Source organism: Triticum urartu, chromosome 2A (genome assembly GCF_056163025.1).
Source record: "Triticum urartu cultivar PI428250 chromosome 2A, HENAU_Tu73, whole genome shotgun sequence".
NCBI lineage: Eukaryota > Viridiplantae > Streptophyta > Magnoliopsida > Poales > Poaceae > Triticum > Triticum urartu.
In genome coordinates this window covers 486,724,470-486,749,240 of record NC_141874.1, presented here as the reverse complement: position 1 = coordinate 486,749,240, position 24,771 = coordinate 486,724,470, and the positions used below count along the sequence as shown (strand labels likewise).

The following is a 24,771-nucleotide window of genomic DNA, read 5'->3' as shown; positions in this document are numbered from 1 at the left end:
TTCAACCATTAGAGTGTGCATCATGTTTAAATTTCTCTTAAATTTGAAATGGGGAAGGGAGAAACCCCCAACACCCCCTGGAAACAACTAGGCTTTACTAAAATTATTTTCAATGAACCTGAAATGCCCTTCTAAAAAGTTCACCCTCTTTGTCTTGGGTTAAAACCTCTGGCAAAATTGGTGCACAATTTTCTAGGTCAACAGAAGGTCATTGAATTAAATCATAAGTATTTGAATTTGGGCATTTAAATGCTATAAAATAAATTAAATGCTCAAATAATTATGGAAATAAATGTTTGCTATTGGAAATATTCTAAACAGAGCCCACAATTATTTTCAGGATTTTTGGAAACGTTTTAGTATTTTTAATAAAGCCCAACAGTTGCAGTTAAATAGAAAAACAGAAACAAATAAAAAGAAAAGAGAGAGGGAAGCCCACCTGGGCCTTACCTGAGCTGGCTAGCCCACCTGGCTCGGCCCAGCCTACTGGCTTTGCCAGTCGTCGTCCTCCTCGCGCCAGGAGGCAGGGGCGCGTGCTCGCCGCGCGCCGGCCACCTCCTACTTCTGCCAACGTCTTGGAGACGTCCAGGAGTGCCACGCGACCCCCACGTCCCCCTCTCATCCTCTCTCACTCTCCCCCTCGTCTCCCTCACTCTCTCCCATGATGGCCGAGCGCGTACCTCGCTGCCGATCGTCGTAGCTGCCACCACAGCCACTCTCTCGCCCCTCCGACGAGCCCAATCGCTCCGCCTCGTCACCCTGGACCTCTCCGTCGACTCACGCAAGCTCGGACGACCCCAAGACGACGTGGTTCCCTTCTTCCCCGTCCACGGCCGCCGGACACCGTCGTTCGATTCGCCGGCCTCAGGACCTCCCCGAGCTCGCTGACCCCCTCTCCGACTCCGCTGTGAGCTCCTCTTCCTTTCCCCCTAGCTCCCGTGCTCGTTTGGCCTCCGTAGCCGCCATTCCCACCGCACCCGAGAGCTCCCCGCCACCGACAATGGCGCCGTCGTGGCTAGAGCCACAGTGGCTCGAGGCCAAGCTCGCCGTTGTGCTCAGTGCAGCACCAGGAGCCCGTAGCCACCACCAGCTCTTCCTCCCGTGCACCGTAGCGTCGAAACCCACCCCATCCGAACTCCGGCCGCCGCCACGAGCTCGATTTCGGCGAGCGAGCTCCACCCCAGCTCCTCCCACTTGCCCCACTAGATGCGCACGAGCCCCAGCTACGCGCAGCACGTCTCCGCCGTCGATTTGGTCACCGGAGGACCAAATCCGGAGCCCTCCGCCGTCTCGGCCTCGCCGGCGGCTCAACGCCGGCGAGTTTGACCCAGTTTGACCCCTGGGTGGGCCCAGGTAGACCCCCCCTGAGTCTATGACAGGTGGGGCCGGTCTACTAACTAAATTAGGATTAGTTTTAAGTAATTTTAATTAATCAGTCACTGATATGTGGGCCCAGGGCCCACCGACAGCTAATTAGTGTTAATCTAACCCTGTTAATTAGCTGAGAGGCTGACAGAAGGGGCCCACCAGTCAGGTTTGACCTGGGCTGGCGCCTTTGACCTGCTGAGGTCAGCATGACGCAATGCTCACGCAGTAATGCATTTTCTGGATTTATTTTTATTCAAGAAATTCCAGAAAATAGTCAAAACTTCTAAAAATCGTAGAAAATCAACCATAGCTCCAAATGCAAAGATTTATATATGAAAAATGATTAGAAAAATTCAATCTATCCATCTGTAATGGTTTCATGCATGACAAAACAAGTTTACCTTGCTGTTTAAGAAGAATAAGGAAATGCACTATTAAGGCCATGTTTAATGAGCTAATATTTGAATCTTTGATTCAAATGAGTTCATTCCTTTCTATTATAACTTGCATTATGCCAAGACACATTCATATTGCCATGTCATAGCATGCATCATATTGTTGCATATCGTCATGTGTTGATTGTGTTCTGTTGTGTTCTTCGTGGTAGGTTCTGCCTCCGAGGATATTCACGAGTATCCAACTGAAGGGCAGTATCCCACTACCACTCCATCAGGCAAGCAACCATTGATCATTCCGATACAACCCATGTTCTCGCTTCTGCTCTTGATTACTGCATTAAGACAACGCGTTTCAATCTGCTGTGTGCTACGGTAGTTGAACCCTTATCCTCTGCATGACCTGTCATTGCCACAGTAACTAGATGAAACCCACTAGCATGTGTAGGAGTTGATTGAGCCATGTATGTGATTCCTACCTTGCTATGCCTGCTATGCTTAGAGTTGTGTCAGGTCTGGTTCATCTGGGTGATGGGCTAGAGTGAAATGCTTATGTCGGTAATGTGAGGGATGTGTTGAACATGTTTTGGTAAAGGTATCGATGAGAGGCCATGTAGGAGTACATGGTGGGTTGTTTCATTAAGGCCGTCCCTAAGAACTGAGATCTGTATGTGTGATTTAAGATGCAGTTACTACCGTACATTGGGCCCGAAACCAATGGACCCTCTCGGCTTCTTAATCACCCTAGTACTCTGTCCAGGAGTTGCAAATAGTTTCTGGTGTTTGTAGGTTATGTGTTGGCAGCCGTGCGTAGCGCTGACCCTAGGGGTGGGCTATGTTGCGGTAGATACACCGTGGCCGGGTATGCCGGGCGCCCGTTAGGCGTCTCGGGACCCTGTTCACATCGTTCGGGGCCGTATGTGGAAACCTCGGCCGGACTCCCTGCGGATGGAACCTGGATAGGTGATAAACCTGGACTAGAGACTTAAGTGTTTAGGTAGGCCGTGGCCGACACCCTCGTTGGGCTTCCGCTTGAAGGTTTCCGAGTACATGTCGTGTAAGTGACGGTAAGTGGTGAAAGCGTGTATGAAGAAGTACACCCCTGCAGGGTATAAAACTATTCGAATAGCCGCGTCCGCGGTAAAGGACTACTTGGTTGCCTATACAGTTCATAGACAAGTTAATGGATACTACTAAAAGACTCAAGATAAGTGTGAGTACCGAGGATGGCCCTCTCGTAGGATGACGAGGGAGGATCCCCGGTGGAGTATTGTGTTGGTGAGTAGTGGACTCGTGTGCGAAAACTATTTTACTGGTGAAGTTCCGTAGGATAGCTTAGCCAGGAGTCAAAGCTGGCTTGCTGCATTAACCCCACCACCTTCTTGAGAATAAGCATATATAGTAGGTTCTGAGGTAAGACTTGCTGAGTACCTTTGTACTGATGGATGCTTAATTACTGTTTTCAGACGACAACACCGCCCCCTCCGATGGGTTCTATGTAGACCTTGACGTTGACGAGTGACTAGCCACCCAGGTGGTGATCCTGGCCATGGAGGGCCCTACGTAGTTAGACAGGCTTCGAGAAGCCTTCTTCTTTCTAGAGTCTGTTCTCAGACTAGTTGCTTCCGCATGTGCTTGTATGATTGTATGACTTGAGTGTCGGGTCATGTGACCCCTATCTGTATGAACGTGTTATGTATGGCTCTCTGGAGCCTTTAAATAAAGTACTTGAGTTGTAGAGTTTTGTTGTGATGCCATGTTGTATGTACTCATATCGGGCATATTGTGTGTATGATTGAAATGCTTGGTATGAGTGGGATCCGACAATCTAGTCGTTTATACTTGGCAGCCCTTCTTATGGGGAAATGTAGTCTAGTGTTCCTCGAGCCATAGTAGTCCGCTACAGCCCGGTTCACCGGAGTCCTGCTAGCCCAGCACTACTGCTCAGGACACTTGACTGGACGGCATGTGTTTCACTTTGTTCCTATGTCTGTCCCTTCGGGGAAATGTCACGCGGTGATATCCGGAGTCCTGCCTAGCCTGCTACAGCCCGGGTTTCCCGGAGTCCTGTTAGCCCAGTGCTACAGCCCGGAATCACTCGCTGATGACCGACATGTTCGATGTGATTCATGTATGCCTGTCTCCATAGGTCTGTGCCGCTTTGGGTTCACGACTAGGCATGTCGGCCCGGGTTCTCTGTCATATGGATGCTAGCGACACTATCATATACGTGAGCCAAAAGGCGCAAATGGTCCCGGGCCATGGTAAGGCGACACCCGTGGGATACCGTGCGTGAGGCCGCAAAGTGATATGAGGTGTTACCGGCTAGATCGATGTGACTTGGAATCGGGGTCCTGACAGCGTTGGTATCAGAGCCAGACTGCTTGTAGGTTTGTTGAGCCAAACTGGTCGATGTCGAGTCTAGAAATGCTTTAGTTATATGTAGGGGAATTGATTATGGGAGGGAACGTAAGGCTCTTTTACTCCTTTACCCTATGCCTCTGATCTGAGTCATTCTCTTCTCATTCAACGTGGGTTAAGGACTAGGCTCTCTCCTTCTATCAGGTTCACGTGTTACTAATCCGTAGTAGCTTATAGGATTGTTGTTACAAGTCCCAGTTCAGTTTCTACTATTCTTAGTACGTTGCTAATTGGATCAGAACCTTGATATGATGTTGTTGAGTGGTATTGCGAACTGTTATGGATGTCTCAAATCTTTTTCTGAGCATTTACAGCTGTTATGCTGTCCAATTTTCTCCAAAAATTCTGATGTCTTTGCATTGTGGTCGTGCTTTCAGATGGCCAACCATGTTCAAAACCAAGTGGTTCGCCTGACCCGGTGCCTCGACGTGCCCGGTCATACTGCTATGTTAGTCTGGGTAATGATTGAGACGGGCTACCGTTGGTATCCCGAATACACCGTCGAAGAGCAGTTCCGCGACTTTAATCAAAGCCAATATCTCTACACCGTCAGGATATTTCCTTCTTATCCTGGATCTACCGAGCCCCTTCACTGTTCCTATGGACTCGGGGTTACTGTTGAGATGGCTGTGCAGGATGCTGCCTATTCCATGATGACCATCTTGCGAGTCCGGACTGGCCTGCTTCGGAACACCGACTTCCGTCACATGCCAGCTTCACTTCCGGGAGAGCAAGGGTATCTTCAGGCTATCTATGCTGACTCCACTCAGGAGGACTCATTAACTCGTACCACTGCCGAGATGCTCGAAGATAAGGACCGAGAGAATCGGGCCTTGAGGCTGGAGCTTTTCAATACCCGTGCTGATCATTGGGCCACATTGACTCGGTTTGCACCTGCGGTGCAAGATGGATGTATGGATACCAGGGATCTGTATCCTATGAGATCAGCTCTGCCAGACATGGTGGATTGGCGTGATGTGGGAGGCATCACCCCACCCCGTGGCCCCCGCAGGCCACCGTTTGTTGGTCCAAGACCTCATCCTAGCCCCTATGGTCCACAGGCTCCTCAGGACCGTTTGTTTCCGGATGGTCACGTTGAACTTCCAGGCTATGGAGGTGACTTCTATGAGAACTACTACGGAGCTGTCTGAGTTAGTAGTAGTATCACCAGTATTGTAGTAGTTGTATCTCCACTGTCCTGCGTGACTTGTGGAATACGACTTAGTGTGTAGTCAACTCCGGAGGTGTAGACAAATAATGTATAGGAGCTTGGAATGCCTCCGGTGAGATGTAATGTCTTTCATCATAGTTGTACTGTAGCCTGGGCTTGTACTAAACTATGTATGATGTGTATGACCGTTGGTATATATATGGCAGTTTTATATTACCATGACATACAGATGAACATCTCTGCATTCCGTGTTATCCATTACATTCTGCACTTCCTTGCTAAGTTTGAGCCATCCTTATCTAAACCATTGTCTTGTTTTCTCCTAGGATGGTCAACACCCGCAGCAACCCTGCTGCCTCGGAGCAGGGGGAAGCCAGTGCAGCTAGAGGTGAAAATCTGCCTCACCCGCCTTCTCTGGCCGAAGTAATGCTGGAGGCGGAAAGAAACAAGCGTGAGACTAACCGCCTGCTGGAGCGGATTGAGCAGAACACTGCACGCCACCCACGAAATGACTTGGTGTCAATCAATGACTTTATCAAGCTGTACCCACCAAAGTTTAACCATTCCGTCGAACCCCTCGACGCGAATGACTGGCTTCGCAGCATCACTCACAAGCTACGTTCTGCCAACATAGCCGAAGCCGACAAGGTTACCTTTGCTGCCTATCACCTCGAAGGCCCTGCTAGCCTTTGGTGGGAAAACTTCGAAGCTATGCGCCCGGTCGGCCAAGTTACTACTTGGGCTGAGTTCAATGAGGCTTTCCGCGAGCATCACATTCTGGAAGGTCTCATGGATCACAAGAGGGAGGAGTTCTGCAACTTCACCCAAGGAAGACTAACTGTGGATGCTTATAGTCGTGAATTTGGAAATCTGGCACGCTATGCTCCCGAAGAGGTATCTACTGACGCTAAGAAGCAAGCAAGATTCCGCAAGGGACTTAGCCCTAAGCTTTGCCGCGATCTTCGTCTGCACGAGTGCACCTCCTTTCAGAAGTTGGTCAATAAAGCCATCAGTGAGACAGGCCAGACTGATTATGACGCTTCACGCAAGCACTCCCGTGACTTTGGCTCTTCATCCGGCTCTGGAGCTCAGAAGCGCCGGGTGTGGATCCCAAGCACGACACTGCCACCCAGGTTCATCCCGAGGCCATCCTTTGAGACGCCTCGTCCCAACCAGCAATTTGCACCGCCCAAGCCCTATGGTGGCCCCGCTGCTAATGCTGCTCCACGCCCCAATGTGGTGACATGCTTTAAGTGTGGAGAGCCGGGTCACTATAGCCGAGAGTGTCCCCAGAACAACAACCCCAATCAAACTGGAAAGTCCGTTGGCCGCGGTAAGCCCGCGGGAAAAACATTCTACACCAAGCCGGCCACCACTGCACGTGGCCATGTCAACTATGTTTCAGCCGAGGAGGCTCATGAGGATCCCAACGTCGTCCTTGGTACGCTCCTTGTTAACTGCCATCCGGCATCTGTTCTTTTCGATACTGGAGCATCTCATTCATTCATATCCGAGAACTATGCTCGATTGCACAACACGACATTCTGTGACATGCCCTCTACCATGGAAATTCAAACTCCTGGCTCTAGATGGCAAACTTCTAGAGTAAGCCATGGGAACGAAATCCTTGTCGATAGACTTGTCTTCCTTGCATCCTTAATAGCTCTCAAGTCCTCGGACATAAACGTCATCTTAGGTATGGACTGGATGTCAGCTCATTATGCTAAGATCGATTGTGCCACTAGAACCGTTCAACTTACTCACCCATCGGGCAAGACAGTCAATGTCTTAACTCGAGTGGCCAAGCGCCAACTTTACTCCTTAAATGCCAATCCCCTTCCAGACCTTGAGGATGTTTCGGTAGTCCGAGACTTTCCGGATGTCTTTCCAGAAGAATTGCCAGGTGTTCCACCTGACAGGGATGTCGAGTTTGTGATAGACCTTGTTCCAGGAACCGTTCCAATTTCTAGAAGACCCTACAAGATGGCACCCTTAGAACTAGCCGAACTTAAGAACCAACTCGATGAGTCCTTGAAAAAGGGTTTCATCCATCCTAGTTCCTCTCCTTGGGCTTGCCCCGTCCTCTTCGTTAAGAAGAAGGATGGAACGGATCGAATGGTTGTGGATTACCGCCCTATCAACCTGGTCACCATCAAGAACAAATACCCGCTTCCGAGGATTAACGATCTGTATGATCAGCTCGCTGGATCCTCAGTCTTTTCCAAGATGGATTTGAGGTTGGGCTACCATCAAATCAAAATCAGAAACGGGGACATGCCCAAAACGGCCTTTGTTACTCGTTATGGCCAATACGAGTACACCGTCATGTCCTTCGGTTTAACCAATGCCCCAGCCACCTTCTCGCGGTTAATGAACTCGGTTTTCATGGAGTACTTGGATAAATTCGTTGTAGTATACCTCGACGACATACTCATCTACTCCAAGAATGAAGAGGAACATGCCAAACATCTAACGCTGGTATTGATGAAACTTCGAGAGCATCGCCTTTATGCCAAATTCTCCAAGTGTGAATTTTGGTTGCCAGAAGTGACCTATCTAGGCCATGTAATCTCTGGTAAGGGTATTGCTGTCAATCCCGAGCGAGTTCAAGCCGTCCTTGATTGGACTCCACCTGAGACGGTCAAGCAAGTTCAAAGCTTCCTTGGCTTAGAAAGCTATTGCCGCCGCTTCGTCGAGAATTTCTCCAAGGTTGCTAAACCTCTAACTGAACTCCTCAAGAAAGATAAAAAGTTCGAGTGGACTCCACAGTGCAAGTTCAACTTTCAGGAACTGAAAAGACGCCTGACATCTGCTCCTGTACTGGTACCACCAGATTTCTCCAAGGACTTTATTATCTATTGCGACGCCTCGCGACAAGGACTAGGTTGCATACTCATGCAAGATCGTCAGGTAATCGCCTATGCTTCACGGCAATTACACCCACATGAGGAAAATTATCCCACACATGATCTAGAGCTTGCAGCTGTAGTCCATGCACTTAAAACTTGGCGACATTACCTTCTCGGTAATCGTTGCGAGATCTTCACCGATCACCAAAGTTTGAAATATATCTTCACCCAACCAGACTTGAATCTCAGGCAAAGACGTTGGGTTGAGTTGATCTCGGATTACGACTTAGGAATAACTTACACCCCGGGCAAAGCCAATGTCATGGCTGATGCGCTAAGCCGTAAGTCCTATTGTAACAACCTGATGTTACAACAAAGTCAACCACTTCTCCATGAGGAATTCCGTAAGCTTAATCTTCACATTGTTCCTCGAGGATTCCTATCCACCCTGGTGGCGAAACCTACCCTTACGGATCAGATCATCAAGGCACAGAAGGTAGATCCGGGAATCTCCCGTATTAAGAGAAACATTAAGAAAGGAGTCGCGAATTGTTTCTCCATTGATGATCAAGGTGTCGTATACTTTGGGAATCGCCTAGTGGTTCCAAAGGCACGAAACCTGAGGTGGCTGATCCTTAAGGAAGCTCATGAATCCCCTCTCACCATTCATCCCGGTAGTACTAAAATGTATCAAGACCTACGCCAGAGGTTTTGGTGGACTAGGATGAAGAGAGAAATCGCTCATTACATTGCAAATTGCGACGTTTGTCGTCGTGTTAAAGCAGAGCATCAATGGCCTGCTGGCACCCTTCAACCTTTGGCTATTCTTGAATGGAAATGGGATAAAATCAGTATGGATTTCATCACTGGGTTTCCCAGGACCAAGAGAGGGAATAATACCATCTTCGTCGTGATCGACCGTCTTTCCAAAGTAGCCCACTTTCTACCTATTCGAGAGAGTCTCACCGCTAGCCAGCTAGCCGATTTATACATCTCCCGAATAGTGTCTCTTCATGGTGTTCCATTGGAAATTAATTCAGACCGTGGGAGTCTCTTCACCTCTCGATTTTGGGTAAGTTTCCAAAATGCTATGGGAACTCGTCTCTCTTTTAGTACCGCCTTCCATCCTCAATCAAGCGGTCAAGTAGAGCGAGTCAATCAAATTCTGGAAGATATGCTCCGAGCCTCTGTCATCTCGTTCGGAATGGGTTGGGAGAATTGCCTCCCATTCGCAGAGTTTGCTTATAACAATAGTTATCAAGCCAGCTTGGGCAAGGCTCCTTTCGAAGTCCTCTATGGACGAAAATGTCGAACGCCTCTTAACTGGTCAGAAACTGAGGAAAGACAACTCTTTGGCCCGGATATGATTCAGGAAGTAGAAGAGCAGGTTCGCGTTATTCGTGAGAAATTGAAAACAGCTCAATCTCATCAAAAGAGTCAATATGATCATAAACATAAGCCTATGACTTATGAAGTCGACGAGAAGGCTTACCTTTGGGTTACTCCGTTAAAGGGAACCCATCGTTTCGGTATCAAAGGCAAATTGGCCCCTCGTTACATTGGACCCTTTCGCATTCTTGCCAAACGAGGAGAAGTTGCTTACCAATTGGAACTACCTCCGCATCTTTCCAGAGTTCACGATGTCTTCCACGTTTCTCAACTCAGGCGTTGCTTCACGGATCCCATCCGTGGAGTGGACCACGAAACGCTTGATCTACAAGATAACCTCTCATATCGGGAATATCCCGTTCGTATCCTTGATCAAGCCGAGCGTACCACTCGACGTCAGAATATCAAGTTTCTCAAGGTTCAATGGTCACACCATTCCGAGAAAGAAGCCACTTGGGAAAGAGAGGATCGTCTTCGACTCGAGTACCCCACCTTCTTTCCAGAGGATCCTAAATCTCGGGACGAGATTCTTTTGAGTGGGGGTGACTTGTCACACCCTAGCTAGTTCAAGCATTAGAGTGTGCATCATGTTTAAATTTCTCTTAAATTTGAAATGGGGAAGGCAAAAACCCCCCAACACCCCCTGGAAACAACTAGGGTTTACTAAAATTATTTTCAATGAACCTAAAATGCCCTTCTAAAAAGTTCACCCTCTTTGTCTTGGGTTAAAACCTCTGGCAAAATTGGTGCACAATTTTCTAGGTCAACAGAAGGTCATTGAATTAAATCATAAGTATTTGAATTTGGGCATTTAAATGCTATAATATAAATTAAATGCTCAAATAATTCTGGAAATAAATGTTTGCTGTTGGAAATATTCTAAACAGAGCCCACAATTATTTTCAGGATTTTTGGAAACGTTTTAGTATTTTTAATAAAGCCCAACAGTTGCAGTTAAATAGAAAAACATAAACAAATAAAAAGAAAAGAGAGAGGGAAGCCCACCTGGGCCTTATCTGAGCTGGCCAGCCCACCTGGCTCGGCCCAGCCTACTGGCTTCGCCAGTAGTCGTCCTCCTCGTGCCAGGAGGCAGGGGCGCGTGCTCGCCGCGCGCCGGCCACGCGCCGGCCACCTCCTGCTTCTGCCGACGTCCTGGAGACGTCCAGGAGTGCGACGCGACCCCCACGTCCCCCTCTCATCCTCTCTCACTCTCCCCCTCGTCTCCCTCACTCTCTCCCGCGATGGCCGAGCGCGTACCTCGTCGCCGATCGTCGTAGCTGCCACCACAGCCACTCCCTCGCCCCTCCGACGAGCCCAATCGCTCCGCCTCGTCACCCTGGACCTCTCCGTCGACTCACGCAAGCTCGGAAGACCCCAAGACGACGTGGTGCCCTTCTTCCCCGTCCACGACCACCGGACGCCGTCGTTCGATTCACCGGCCTCAGGACCTCCCCGAGCTCGCTGACCCCCTCTCTGACTCCGCTGTGAGCTCCTCTTCCTTTCCCCCTAGCTCCCGTGCTCGTTTGGCCTCCGTAGCCGCCATTCCCACCGCACCCGAGAGCTCCCCGGCACCGACCATGGCACCATCGTGGCTAGAGCCACAGTGGCTCGAGGCCAAGCTCGCCGTTGTGCTCAGTGCAGCACCAGGAGCCCGTAGCCACCACCAGCTCTTCCTCCCGTGCACCGTAGCTCGAAACCCACCCCGTCCGAACTCTGGCCGCCGCCACGAGCTCGATTCCGGCGAGCTCGCTCCACCCGAGCTCCTCCCACTTGCCCCACTAGATGCGCACGAGCCCCAGCTACGCGCAGCACATCTCCGTCGTCGATTTGGTCACCGGAGGACCAAATCCGAAGCCCTCCGCCGTCTCGGCCTCGCCGGCGGCTCAACGCCGGCGAGTTTGACCCAGTTTGACCCCTGGGTGGGCCCAGGTAGACCCCCCTGAGTCTATGACAGGTGGGGCCGGTCTGCTAACTAAATTAGGATTAGTTTTAATTAATTTTAATTAATCAGTCATTGACATGTGGGCACAGGGCCCACTGACAGCTAATTAGTGTTAATCTAACCCTGTTAATTAGCTGAGAGGCTGACAGAAGGGGCCCACCAGTCAGGTTTGACCTGGGCTGGCGCCTTTGACCTGCTGAGGTCAGCATGACGCAATGCTGACGCAGTAATGCATTTTCTGGATTTATTTTTATTCAAGAAATTCCAGAAAATAGTCAAAACTTCTAAAAATCATAGAAAATCAACCATAGCTCCAAATGCAAAGATTTATATATGAAAAATGATCAGAAAAATTCAATCTATCCATCTGTAATGGTTTCATGCATGACAAAACAACTTTACCTTGCTGTTTAAGAAGAATAAGGAAATGCACTATTAAGGCCATGTTTAATGAGCTAATATTTGAATCTTTGATTCAAATGAGTTCATTCCTTTCTATTATAACTTGCATTAGGCCAAGACACATTCATATTGCCATGTCATAGCATGCATCATATTGTTGCATATCGTCATGTGTTGATTGTGTTCCGATGTGTTCTTCATGGTAGGTTCTGCCTCCGAGGATATTCACGAGTATCCAACTGAAGGGCAGTATCCCACTACCACTCCATCAGGCAAGCAACAATTGATCATTCCGATACAACCCATGTTCTCGCTTCTGCTCTTGATTACTGCATTAAGACAACGCGTTTCAATCTGCTGTGTGCTACAGTAGTTGAACCCTTATCCTCTGCATGACTTGTCATTGCCACAGTAACTAGATGAAACCCACTAGCATGTGTAGGAGTTGATTGAGCCATGTATGTGATTCCTACCTTGCTATGCCTGCTATGCTTAGAGTTGTGTCAGGTCTGGTTCATCTGGGTGATGGGCTAGAGTGAAATGCTTATGTCGGTAATGTGAGGGATGTGTTGAACATGTTTTGGTAAAGGTATCGATGAGAGGCCATGTAGGAGTACATGGTGGGTTGTTTCATTGAGGCCGTCCCTAAGAACTGAGATCTGTATGTGTGATTTAAGATGCAGTTACTACCGTACATTGGGCCCGAAACCAATGGACCCTCTCGGCTTCTTAATCACCCTAGTACTCTGTCCAGGAGTTGCAAATAGTTTCTGGTGTTTGTAGGTTATGTGTTGGCGGCCGTGCGTAGCGCTGACCCTAGGGGTGGGCTATGTTGCGGTAGATACACCGTGGCCGGGTATGCCGGGCGCCCGTTAGGCGTCTCGGGACCCTGTTCACATCGTTCGGGGCCGTATGTGGAAACCTCGGCCGGACTCCCTGCGGATGGAACCTGGATAGGCGATAAACCTGGACTAGAGACTTAAGTGTTTAGGTAGGCCGTGGCCGACACCCCCGCTGGGCTTCCGCTTGAAGGTTGCCGAGTACATGTCGTGTAAGCGGCGATAAGTGGTGAAAGCGTGTATGAAGAAGTACACCCCTGCAGAGTATAAAACTATTCGAATAGCCGCGTCCGCGGTAAAGGACTACTTGGTTGCCTATACAGTTCATAGACAAGTTAATGGATACTACTAAAAGACTCAAGATAAGTGTGAGTACCGAGGATGGCCCTCTCGTAGGATGATGAGGGAGGATCCCCGGTGGAGTATTGTGTTGGTTAGTAGTGGACTCGTGTGCGAAAACTATTTTACTGGTGAAGTTCCGTAGGATAGCTTAGCCAGGAGTCAAAGCTGGCTTGCTGCATTAACCCCACCACCTTCTTGAGAATAAGCATATATAGTAGGTTCTGATGTAAGACTTGCTGAGTACCTTTGTACTCATGGTTGCTTAATTACTGTTTTCAGACGACAACACCGCCCCCTCCGATGGGTTCTACGTAGACCTTGACGTCGACGAGTGACTAGCCACCCAGGTGGTGATCTTGGCCATGGAGGGCCCTACGTAGTTAGACAGGCTTCGAGAAGCCTTCTTCTTTCTAGAGTCTGTTCTCAGACTAGTTGCTTCCGCATGTGCTTGTATGATTGTATGACTTGAGTGTCGGGTCATGTGACCCCTATCTGTATGAACGTGTTATGTATGGCTCTCTGGAGCCTTTAAATAAAGTACTTGAGTTGTAGAGTTTTGTTGTGATGCCATGTTGTATGTACTCATATCGGGCATATTGTGTGTATGATTGAAATGCTTGGTATGAGTGGGATCCGACAATCTAGTTGTTTATCCTTGGCAGCCCTTCTTATGGGGAAATGTAGTCTAGTATTCCTCGAGCCATAGTAGTCCGCTACAGCCCGGTTCACCGGAGTCCTGCTAGCCCAGCACTACTGCTCAGGACACTTGACTGGACGGCATGTGTTTCACTTCGTTCCTATGTCTGTCCCTTCGGGGAAATTTCACGCGGTGATATCCGGAGTCCTGCCTAGCCTGCTACAGCCCGGGTTTCCCGGAGTCCTGTTAGCCCAGTGCTACAGCCCGGAATCACTCGCTGATGACCGACATGTTCGATGTGATTCATGTATGCCTGTCTCCATAGGTCTGTGCCACTTTGGGTTCACGACTAGCCATGTCGGCCCGGGTTCTCTGTCATATGGATGCTAGCGACACTATCATATACGTGAGCCAAAAGGCGCAAACGGTCCTGGGCCATGGTAAGGCGACACCCGTGGGATACCGTGCGTGAGGCCGCAAAGTGATATGAGGTGTTACCGGCTAGATCGATGTGACTTGGAATCGGGGTCCTGACACTGTGCGACCGTGTTATGTGAAATCAGAGAGTTGGCCAGTCATCGGCTTCTGCCCCCACGTAGGAAATACGGGGGTGTTCGGGATATAATCTAAACACTCTTGATCCAATTGTTTGGTCCTTGAAGGAGGTGTTTAGTGCGACGAACCAGGCAATCAGACTATGCAGCTTTAGCACCCTCACTTAGCCATAGGAGTTTGACAATAGAAATATAGGCGCAGCTCCTAGTATACGGACTAGGAAGTTGTAAACACTTGATCGGGTAAGTACCGATCCCTCGCATAATGCGGAAAAAAATCTCTAAGGATTTGAGACCTACGAAGAGCTGACCGGCTCTCGCCGCATCATGACAGTCAGTTTTTGGCTTTCTCTTCTGAGGTGCTCACTTGGGTAAACCAGGGCACAATCACAGTAGTTATCCCTTTACCACCCTAGCCGATATAGTGGAACGTAAGGTAGTAAGCACAGGAGCCGGGCAACCCAACTATTGACCAAAGACATGATTCGGAGCCAATGCATATAGTGCTAAATTCAGGGTGCCGAATTGTACTGTAAAAGTGTTCAGACTTTTGTTGCCATGTTGTGGGGCGCTATGAAGCCCCTGGCAAATTGAAACGCACCAGAGTGTACGGGTGTTATCTGATAAAGTTACCAGAAAAGAAAAGACAAAAAGGAAACAAAAGAAGAATAAGTGGTGAGCTAGGGCCGTAAAATTGGGCCGCAAACTGTTTCTATGATGATTTCATTGGTGTGTTAAAGTGCATTTATACAAATAATGCCATAAGCAGAAGGCTATTTACTATGCCTTAACCAAGGGAGAGCTGCGCGTGGGTCCTGAGAACAGGTAAAAGGGATCGTTGAAGAAACCACCTAAAGATTCCCCATTACGTCCATGCTTCTTGTCGCCTTGGTGTTTTTAGCCTTCGAAAAGAATCGATGGTCAAGCCGCCAGAAAAGGCCTTTGAAAAAGAGAAAAATAAAAAGGAAAAAAGGAAATATTGGAATTATGTGTGTCCGGGGTGGTCGAGCAGTATTGCGGATCACAAGCTGATTATGCCTCCATCCGTGTCCATGGTACTTTTAGTGCGTAATTATGTACGCACGGTACAATTGCCGCCACTTGGTCAGGACTGGGACGGAGGCCAAATTGCTAGTCGAGCTCTTGACGAGCCGAGCTGTCCTTCTGCAGAATGGTTCGGACTCTCTTGACAATGTCCGGGGGATCGGCCGCCGAATTGAGGTTCTGCTTGAAAAGGCCGCCTTGTACCTCTGCCGCTAAGACAGCGGTGTGCTCCTCGGTGCGGAGGGAGCGTTCCATGTTTCCATTTACTGTTATGACACCGCGTGGTCCGGGAATCTTGAGCTTGAGATAAGCGTAGTGTGGCACCGCATTGAATCGAGCAAATGCGGTTCGCCCGAGCAGTGCATGGTAGCCACTGCGAAAGGGGACGATATCAAAGATTAACTACTCACTTCGGAAGTTGTTCAGAGATCTGAAGACAACCTCTAGTGTGATTGAGCCCGTGCAGCGGGCCTCTACGCCCGGTATGACTCCCTTAAAGGTAGTCTTTGTGGGCTTGATCCGTGATGGGTTAATGCCCATTTTGCGCATTGTATCATGATAGAGCAAGTTGAGGCTGCTGCCGCCGTCCATCAGGACTCGCGTCAGGTGGAACCCATCAATTATTGGGTCCAGGACCACCATGACGAGTACTGGTCGGATGATCCCGGCGATCAAAAATGATCGGGCATGATGACCATGGATTAAATTTTGGGGCGACTGGCTCTATCGCGTAGACGTCCGTGAGCGCGGCTTGCACTCCCTGAGGGAGTCCTGGACTAAGGGGTCCTCGGGCGTCCGGCCTGTTAGCCATGGGCCGGACTGATGGGCTGTGAAGACGCGAAGACCAAAGACTGCACCCTTGTCCGGATGGGAATCTCTTTGGTGTGGAAGGCAAGCTTGGCGATCGAATAAGTAGATTCCTTTCTTTGTAACCGACCTTATGTAACCCTAGATCCCCCCGGTGTCTATATAAACCGGAGGACTTAGTCCGGAGGGGGGACAATCATTATCATAGCCAGACTAGACTTTTAGGGTTTAGTCATAATGATCTCGTGGTAGATCAACCCTTGTAATACTCATATTCATCAAGATCAATCAAGCAGGACGTAGGGTATTACCTCCATAGAGAGGGCCCTGATACGTCTCCAACGTATCTATAATTTTTGATTGCTCCATGCTATATTATCTACTGTTTTGTACTATATTGGGCTTTATTTTCCACTTTTATATTATTTTTGGGACTAACCTACTAACCGGAGGCCCAGCCCAGAATTGCTGTTTTTTGCCTATTTCAGTGTTTCAGATAAACGGAATACCAAACGGAGTCCAAACGGAATAAAATCTTCGGGAACGTGATTTTCTCACCGAACGTGATCCAGGAGACTTGGACCCTGCTCCAAGGAACAAAAGAGGCAGTCATGAGGGTGGGGGCGCGCCCCCCTAGGGCGCGCCCCCCTGCCTCGTGGGCCCCTCGTTGCTCCTCCGGCATACTTCTTCCTCCTATATATACCCACGTACCCCCAAACTATCAGAACAGGAGCCAAAAACCTAATTCCACCGCCGCAACTTTCTGTATCCACGAAATCCCATCTCGGGGCCTGTTCCGGAGCTCCACCGGAAGAGGGCCGTCATCACGGAGGGCTTCTACATCATCATAGCCTCTCCGATGAAGTGTGAGTAGTTTACCTCAGACCTTCGGGTCCATAGTTAGTAGCTAGATGGCTTCTTCTCTCTCTTTGAATCTCAATACAAAGTTCTCCCCCTCTCTTGTGGAGATCTATTCGATGTAATCTTCTTTTTGCGGTGTGTTTGTTGAGACCGATGAATTGTGGGTTTATGATCAAGTCTATCTATGAATAATATTTGAATCTTCTCTGAATTCTTTTATGTATGATTGGTTATCTTTGCAAGTCTATTCGAATTATCCGTTTGGTTTGGCCAACTAGATTGGTAGTTCTTGCCATGGGAGAAGTGCTTAGCTTTGGGTTCGATCTTGCGGTGTCCTTACCCAGTGACAGAAGGGGCAGCAAGGCACGTATTGTATCGTTGTCATCGAGGATAACAAGATGGGGTTTATTTCATATTGCATGAATTTATCTCTCTACATCATGTCATCTTGCTTAAGGAGTTACTCTGTTTTTAACTTAATACTCTAGATGCATGTTGGATAGCGGTCGATGAGTGGAGTAATAGTAGTAGATGCAGAATCGTTTCAATCTACTTGTCATGGACGTGATGCCTATATACATAATCATGCCTAGATATTCTCATAACTATGCTCAATTCTGTCAATTGCTCAACAGTAATTTGTTCACCCACCGTAAAATACTTATGCTCTTGAGAGAAGCCACTAGTGAAACCTATGGCCCCCGGGTCTATTCTCATCATATCAATCTCCATTACTTCAATCTTGCTTTGCTTTTTACTTTGCCTTTACTTTTTACTTTGCATCTTTATACCAAAAATACCAAAAATATTATATCTATCAGATCTCACTCTCATAAGTGACCGTGAAGGGCTTGACAACCCCTAATCGCGTTGGTTGCGAGTAGCTATCGCTTTGTGTAGGTACGAGGGACTTGAGCGTGGGCTCCTACTGGATTGATACCTTGGTTCTCAAAAACTGAGGGAAATACTTACGCTACTCTGCTGCATCATCCCTTCCTCTTCAGGGAAAACCAACGCAAGCTCAAGACGTAGCAGGCCCGAACCTGGGTAAAACATTGTGTCCCTCGTCTCCTATTACCATCGATCCTAGACGCACAGTTCGGGACTCCCTACCCGAGATCCGCTGGTTTTGACACCGACATTGGTGCTTTCACTGAGAGTTCCACTGTGACGTCGATGACAGGATCGATGACTCGCCTTGTTCTCAAGGACAATATCACCGCCAGCCCTTGAGGCATTATCTGAAGCCCTCGCGGCCGAAGAATTAACCACACTGCGCTCAACGGTGGACAGGGACGATGTGATCTTAGACAAACGCCCCAATCCACCTCCTTCAAGCCAGCGGAAGAAATAGTCAAATTCCAGGTCCATCCAACGGACCCCAAAAAGACAGCATCTATTGGGGAACAACTAGACCCAACGGTCGACGCTACGCTAAGGGATTTTCTTCGTGAAAACTGGGATATATTCGCCTGGCACCCTTCTGACATGCCAGGAATCTCGCGCAAGCTGGCCAAACACAACCTCAACATATTAAAGGGATACAAACCGGTCAAACAAACACTGTGGCGCTTTTCCGAACCCAAACTTCAAGCCATGGGAGAGGAGCTAGCCAAGCTAATTGAGTTCGAATTCATTAGAGAGATAAAACATCCGGACTGGCTGGCAAACCTCGTGATGGTACCAAAGAAGGATAAATCCTGGCGCCTGTGCGTCGATTTTAAAGACCTCAATAAGGCTTGCCCTAAGGATCCCTTCCCCCTCCCCCGCATTGATCAAATCATTGATGCTACCACAAGACACGACTCATTGTGTTTCCTCGACTAATATTCCGGATACCATCAAATCAAAATGAAGGAGCCCGACCAAGCTACAACAACATTCATCACCCCATATGGGCCATTCTGCTTCAACACCATGCCCTTCGGGCCCAAGAACGCAGGTGCCACCTACCAATGCATGATCCAAACATGCCTAGGGAAACAGATTGGAAAGACAGTTGAAGCCTATATGGACGACGTCGTAATCAAGACAAGGCACATCGAAACACTAATAGACGACCTACGCCTCACATTTGACAACCTCCGTGCATATGACATTAAGATCAATCCAGAAAAGTGTGGTTTTGGCGTCCCCGCAGGAAAGCTGCTGGGCCTCATCGTCTCCAATAGAGGAATTGAACCAAATCCAGCCAAAATCCGAGCTCTGTCACAGTTGGCTACGCCAACAGACCTTAAACAAGTCCAAAAACTTGCGGGTTGCGTGGCAGCTCTAAGCCGCTTTATCTCCATATTGGGAGAAAAGGCATTGCCACTCTATCGCCTTCTGCAGCGAACCGATCACTTCGAGTGGACGGACGTGGCAACAGCCGGACTGGAAGAAATAAAAACACTCCTAGCGAGCAACCCAATCCTGGCCGCGCCAAACGTCGATGAACCCATGCTGCTATACATATCGGCAACACATCAAGTGGTGAGCGCCGTGCTCATCGTTGAACGAGAACAGGACAGACACAAATTCCCGCTTCAGAAGCCGGTATACTACGTATCCACTGTCCTTACACCATGCAAATCCCGGTATCCCCATTATCAAAAGATAGCATATGCGGTCTTCATGGCATCCCGAAAGCTACGACACTACTTCCAGGAGTGTTTGATCATGGTGGCTTCCAAAGTACCACTCAACGACATAATAAACAACCGCGATGCCATGGGCCGGATTGCCAAATGGGCCATTGAGCTCCTCCCATTTGATATTACATACAAACCACGTCGAGCTATTAAATCCCAAGTACTGGATGAATTCATCGCCGAATGGACAGAGGTCGAACTCCCTAAAGAGTATGGCACATATTCCAATTGGGTTATGTATTTCGATGGCTCCAAAATGCTGGCAGGGCTAGGAGCGGGCGTCGTTGTAATGTCCCCCACTGGAGACGTTGTTCAGTACTTCCTCCAAATACTATACACAGACTCCAACAACGCAGCCGAATACGAGGCCTTATTGCATGGTCTCCGGATGGCTGTCTCCATGGGCATACAGCGCCTGGAAGTGCGCGGGGACTCAAACCTTGCAATATCTCAAACAAATGGGGACTTCGATGCCAAAGATCGAAGATGGCAGCTTATCATAATGCTGTCCTAAAAATGTCGGCTTAGTTCGAGGGGCTCGAGTTCCATCACATGGCCCGAGAAAGTAATCAAGCGACGGACGTTCTTGCTCGTATCGGCGCCAAGCGTGACCTCATCCCACCCAATATCTTTCTTGAAAGGCTTTTTAAGCCATCCGTAGTGTGGCAGGGGGAGAGCAGTAACACCAGTCCGGATCCGAACACAACCCCAGATTCCGAACCCACTAACATCATCGGAGGCTTAGCCACCGAAATAACACTGTCGGCCCATCTCATTATGGCAGTCATTGCCCCATGGACCGAACCCTTCCTGGCCTACCTTAATAGGAAGGAACTTCCTGAGGATCAGAATGAGGCCCGCTGCATTGTCCGGCTTTTGAAGGCTTACAAGGTTCACGACGGAGAGCTCTATAAGAAAAGCGCTACCGGAGTCCTTCAAAGATGTATCTCCGGGGAGGAGGGGCGGCAGCTCCTGGCTGAGATTCACGCCGGTCTCGGCGGGCACCACGCCGCAGCTCGGGCCCTTGTTAGCAAGGCCTTCCGTACACGGTTTTATTGCCCGACGGCCTGAGCAGATGCACAGGACCTTGTCCAACGTTGCGTCGGATGCCAACTCTTCGCCAACCAAAGCCATATGCACCCCACCGCCCTATGCTACCTCTTAAGCATGCATTGGTTTTCCCTTGAAGAGGAAAGGGTGATGCAGCAAAGCAGCGTAAGTATTTCCCTCGGTTTTTTAGAACCAAGGTATCAATCCAGTAGGAGACCACGCGCGAGTCACCTCGTACCTACATAAACAAATAAGAACCCTGCAACCAACGCGATAAAGGGGTTGTCAATCCCTTCACGGCCACTTGCAAGAGTGAGATCTGATATAGATAATAATAATAAGATAAGTATTTTTGGTATTTTTATTATAGAAGTTGAAAGTAAAGATTGCAAAATAAAATAGATTGGAAACTTGTATGATGGAGAATAGACCCCGGGGCCATAGGTTTCACTAGTGGCTTCTCTCAAGATAGCATAAGTATTACGGTGGGTGAACAAATTACTGTCAAGCAATTGATAGAATTGAGCATAGTTATGAGAATATCTAGGTATGATCATGTATATAGGCATCACGTCCGTGACAAGTAGACTGACTCCTGCCTGCATCTACTACTATTACTCCACACATCGACCGATATCCAGCATGCATCTAGAGTATTAAGTTCATAAGAACGGAGTAATGCTTTAAGCAAGATGACATGATGTAGAGGGATAAACTCATGCAATATGATATAAACCCCATCTTTTTATCCTCGATGGCAACAATACAATACGTGACGTTTCCCCTACTGTCACTGGGATCGAGCACCGCAAGATTGAACCCAAAGTTAAGCACTTCTCCCATTGCAAGAAAGATCAATCTAGTAGGCCAAACCAAACTGATAATTCGAAGAGACTTGCAAATATAACCAGTCATACATAAAAGAATTCAGAGAAGATTCAAATATTGTTCATAGATAATCTTGATCATAAACCCACAATTCATCGGATCTCGACAAACACACCGCAAAAGAAGATTATATCGAATAGATCTCCAAGAATATCGAGGAGAACTTTGTATTGAGATCCAAAGAGAGAGAAGAAGTCATCTAGCTAATAACTATGGACCCGAAGGTCTGAGGTAAACTACTCACACATCATCGGAGAGGCTATGGTGTTGATGTAGAAGCCCTCCGTGATCAATGCCCCCTCCGGCGGAGCGCCGGAAAAGGCCCCAAGATGGGATCTCACGGGTACAGAAGGTTGTGGCGGTGGAATTAGGTTTTCGTGGTGCCCTCTGATGTTTTCAGGGTACGTAGGTATATATAGGAGGAAGAAGTAGGTCGGTGGAGCCATGAGGGGCCCACGAGGGTGGAGGGCGCCCCCTGCCTCGTGGCTTCCTCGTTGGTTGCTTGACGTCCACTTCAAGTCCTCTGGATCACGTTTGTTCCAAAAATTACGCTCCCGAAGGTTTCATTCCGTTTGATATTTATTTTCTGTGAAACACTGAAATAGGCAAAAAACAGCAATTTGGGTTGGGCCTCCGGTTAATAGGTTAGTCCCAAAAATAATAGAGAAGTGTATAAAGAAGCCCATTAAACATCCATAACAGAATATATAATAGCATGGAACAATCAAAAATTATAGATACGTTGGAGACGTATCACCCTACAAACAATCCCCAACACTTGGCCTTTTGCGGTCTGGGGACTAGATATGGTTGGATCCCTTAAAGGAGGAAGCCATAAGAAAAAATATCTGTTGGTTATGGTGGATAAATTCACTAAGTGGATAGAGGCCAAACTAGTTAAAATGGTCGAGTACGGGACAGTGATAAAATTAATATCCGGTATTGTACACCATTCTGGCATTCCACATAGCATCATCACCGATAACGGCTCCAATTTCACAGCCAGTGAGGTGAAAACCTGGTGTGCTAATCTGGGCATTAAACTAGATTACACCTCTATCTATCATCCGCAAACAAACGGTCAAGTCAAATGAGTCAATGGTCTTATTATGAGCGGCATCAAGCCCAGACTAGTGCTCTCTTTGAAGGAATCAGACACACACTAGGTTGAGGAGCTTGACTCCGTACTCTGGGGGCTACGGACCACGCCCAATCGCACTACCGGATACACACCTTTTTTCATGGTGTACGGCGCATAGGTTGTGCTACCTTGCGACATTATACATGACTCACCTCGGGTGCGCATGTACAAAGAGAGAGAGGCTGAGCTCAATCGGCAGGACAGCCTAGACGTCCTGGAGGAGGAGCGTGACGTTGCAAAAGCCCGTTCCGCATTTTATAAACAACAAGCCCGCAGATATCAAAGCATAGAGGTACAGGCCAAGACTTATAACATTGGCGAACTTGTTCTACGCTTGCGAAGAAAAAAAGGACAAACTCAAGCCCAAATGGGAGGGTCCCTTCATCATCGACGAGGTTCTCACCGGAGGAGCGTACCGCCTGCGTGATGCGTCAGTTAATCGCCTCGAGCCGAACCCCTAGAACACGGCCAGACTCCGAAGATTCTATGCCTAAGCGCCGAACTCTTTGTTCGTCTCCTTCCCCTGCTGTTTCCATAATACATTTTTTCGTCTTTCTCTCTTTTCGTTTTTCTCTTTAGCCTTAAAGCTTTCGTGCGGTTAGACCGCGCACCCCTGACGCACACATATGCTTTCGAATATGTATGTCCATCATACCTGGGGGCTTCTTGTACAGAAGCTTGTTATTATTATCCGAGCATCAAGCCCATCACATATGCGTTTTTCCCATATGTACCTTTTCTTCGTCATTATATGCATCGATATGACTTAAGTTTTGGCCAAGCTAGGTTGCCTGGCTCCTGTGCTTATGCCCTACGTTCTCGTTAGTTCGGCTAGGGCATAAAGGGAGCACCTCTGCGATTGTTACTGCTGGGTCATCCGGATGTGTGCCTCGGACTGGGTGAAGCCCAAAGCTAGCGTTCTTAAGGGAATATTTGGTCGGTGGATTAAAGATGTTTTTGCATTTGCTCCATTGCGAACCCCCAGAAGATATATATATATATATATATATATATATACTGCGATTTTTTCAATCACAATTCGGACATGCACTGTAATGCATGCACACCCAGGGAAAGGAACCCTTAACGGAACTATTCTCTCTGGAAGATGTTTCTTACAACTTTAACGTAATATAACATAACTAGCTGAATACAACTTGTCCGTTCAAGCAACTATGACCCCTACGCCTGGTTTCCATGCATTCCCCGGTCTATTCGGCTGCATGGGTATTCGGAAACACTCTGCACCTTCGGGTCCCGAGGTTGAAGTGAAAAGGTCTGCCATGACAATCATTTTACCATTCAGCTAGAATTTACATATGTCAAGGAAAGTACATAGTCACTTAGACTCATAAATTTCCTCCTCTATACCATCCAACAGGCTATCTAACTTACAATCCTGTTGGGAATATTTCGCAGCTACTGTTACTTGGTCATATACCAAATTAACAGGCACTTCTTTCCCATCTGACCCTAAAGGTCCGACCCGAGCCATGTGATTCGGATCAAGCTTGGTATACCGTGTCTTCACCATGGCCCAGGCCTCTCGCGCACCCTCCTAGTAGGCCGATATCTTCCATAATCAGATACGTCGCCGCGCTCCCTTGAATAGCTCTACAAGCTCCTCCATACTTCCTGGAGGGGAGGCGGATGGCCATAAGGCCTTAGCAACACTCCGCATTGCCTATCGAGCTTGTTCATGCATTTGCGATAGCCCCTGCAGCAGATCATTCGACGATCCGGACACCTCCTCTTCGGGACGGCCTGTCAGCATACCTGCAAACATAACTTTGTCAGTACCTTCCATCTTCGAACTATTATAAGGTAAGTCCGGCCGCATACTGAATATGCCGCCTCGGAGCCTTTTATTCTCCTTCACGGAGTCGGCCAGTTGGGCCCGCACATCTTTCAGTTCCTCGCCCAGCTGGATGTTGGAATCCTGGAGTCTGTTTTTCTCCTCTCTGACTCGGGTCAGAATGCGCTCACCTGCGGCGTGCAGTCTTTTCGCCTCTTTCTCGTTTGTTTGAGCGGTCTTCAGTTT

The 24,771-nt window shown here is 48.4% G+C and overlaps 1 pseudogene; it reads left to right on the top strand.

The window, feature by feature from the left end:
• Window positions 1-1,000: 1,000 nt before the first annotated feature.
• Window positions 1,001-24,179, top strand: LOC147985563 (uncharacterized; annotated as a pseudogene).
• The last annotated feature ends 592 nt before the right edge of the window (window positions 24,180-24,771 follow it).